We start from the raw sequence: 2,531 nt of genomic DNA on the forward strand, positions 1-2,531 counted from the left end.
CCTCCCCTCCAGAAAAAATAGAAACTAAATTGTAAAACTAGAAGAAACTGCAGTTCTCTTGGAGTTGATGCATTTAATAGATAATGGGCTAATATTACTAATGTGTATTAAAATATAAACAAATTGAGAAGGGGAAAGCAAACGCCAATAGAAAAGTGAGCAGCAAATTTGGACAGACATTTCAGACGATATAATCATGACCCTTGAAAATATGTTCCACGACACTCACAAATTAAAGGTACAGTGAGTTACCATTTCTTACCATTAGATTGAGAAAACATAAAATGTTTAATAGCTCATCATGTTGGAAAATTTGGGCAAAAAGTTATACTGTCATACATTGCCACTTGGAATGTAAGTTGATATAAGCAATATAGTAGGAAAATTGAAAATATTTTAAAAAGATACATAACACTTAACTCTGCAAACCTTATTTTGTGAATTTATCATTAAGATGTATCTTCAACAGGATGAAGATGCAAGCATACAAGGTTATTTACTGCGGCATCCTTTCTAATGGGAAAATCGCTGGAGACCACTTCAGTGCCTGTAGATTGGGGCATTGTTACATAAACTACACAATGGAGTTTTATGCAGTTGTAGAGAGGATGTACTTATATGGAGTGATTTTCAGGCTATATTAAGTGAAAAAAAGCATGCTACCTACCTGTCGTAGAAGCAAAAAGGGAAAATAAGGAAATGTACATATATCTGATTAGCTTCTGAAGAAAGAACTATAGGAATAATAAACTGGGAAATAAATTGGTGTACAGTGGTTAGGTTAAACGTGAAGGAGGTGCTGCAGGAGTCAGAAAGGAGTGGAAGGTATGGAGAGGGTGGCGCGTCTCTAAAATCAAGAATGGGGATACAGTAAAAATCACAACAAATTAACGTGTATGTATTTCAAATGAGTAACTATCCTAAAGAGGGAAGCAAGAACAAATTTAAGGATTTTTTTAACTCAGTATTTTGACTATACAAGGGTAAGTCAAAAAATATTGCTACAAAATAAAGAAACCTTTATTAAGAATACCAAAATGTGAAGCTGTTTCTGGACATATCCATCTAGGTCTGTACGCTTCTGAAGGTGGTGTTTCCATCTTTGACCCTTACTTGAAATTCTGTGCTTTTTGATTTACACCATGTCAAAACAGCAGTTTTGGCATCCTCGAGGGACTCAGAGCGTGTTCCTTCTAAATGTCTTTGAGTTTTGGAAACAAAAAGTCTGAAGGGGCAAGATCAGGGCTGTATGGTGGATGGGGTAGGGTTTCCCAGCGAAATTTTTGTAAGACAGCCCTTGCTAGTCAAAGAAAGATCAGGTTCATTGTTGCGGGAAAAAAAATTCATCTGTGCAACTTTCCTGGCCTTTTTCTTCATCAATGCCGTTTTCAATTTTCTTAAAACTTCATAATAAGTCCCTGTGATTTTCCTATGTCCTCTGAAAAAAATCTATGAAGATTACCACTTTGGAATCGCAAAAAACAGTCGCCACAACATGAGCCGTCTTCCCTCTCAGCTCATTTTTGAGTTCTTCCTGACATTCCTTAAAACGCTTGATCCGTGTAAAAACTGTTCTTTGTGGGGCAGCATTCTCATAAACTTGTTGCAAAGCTTCAGTAATTTGGAAAGATGTCCACTTGAGTTTTGCTAAAAATTTGATATTAGCCCTGACTTCAATTCCCCGCCCCCCGCCCCCATGGCATAAAAAGTATCCTTTATTTTGAAAGCACCCTGGGGAGTCTTAACAAGTGTATTACTGAGAGAACTTATCTGTAGTCATTGACGAATTGCAGAGACGTGTTTAAACACATTTTGTTTGGAATAACCCCGGGCATGTATGAACTGGAACCCCTGTAGCAATACTTTTTGAATTACGCTTGTATATCCTCAGTCTTGGAAACCCTGATGGAGTAGTGGTTAAGTGCTATGGCTGCTAACCAAGAGGTCGGCAGTTTGAATCCGCCAGGTGTTCTTGGAAACTATGGGGCAGTTCTACTCTGTCCTGAAGGGTCGCTATGCGTCGGAATCGACTCAACGGCAGTGCGTTTGGTTTTGGTTTTTGGATCCTCAGTCTAAAAACAAATTCAAAACATTGAACTCTAGTTAGCTGGGCTTTTCACAGTGGTATGGGTTAGTAATTCTAAAACTTACGTATATTTATGGCTTAATAAGTGAACAATTGGATGATGGAGTTACAAACAAAAAAGAGTATGCTGAATTGAACTTGAGTGTATCAGTATGAAAGCTATAGAGCTAAAGATAAATGTGTGGTTGTATGTATGTATATATGGTTGTGTGTGTATAGGTAAACATGTATAAATATATCTGGTAGCTTTGATAGCTAAGAGGATCAAATGGCTGAATAATGATGCCGTAAGGACCATATCATTCCCATTAAATTCCTGCCAGAAATACATAATGTAAAATCTAATCATTAGGAAATACCTGACAAACTGAGGGACACCACACTAAATGTCAGGCTTTACTCTTTAGGAATATATATATATATATATATATATATATATATATAT

This window comes from Loxodonta africana, chromosome 11 (genome assembly GCF_030014295.1).
Source record: "Loxodonta africana isolate mLoxAfr1 chromosome 11, mLoxAfr1.hap2, whole genome shotgun sequence".
Taxonomy (NCBI): Eukaryota; Metazoa; Chordata; class Mammalia; order Proboscidea; family Elephantidae; genus Loxodonta; species Loxodonta africana.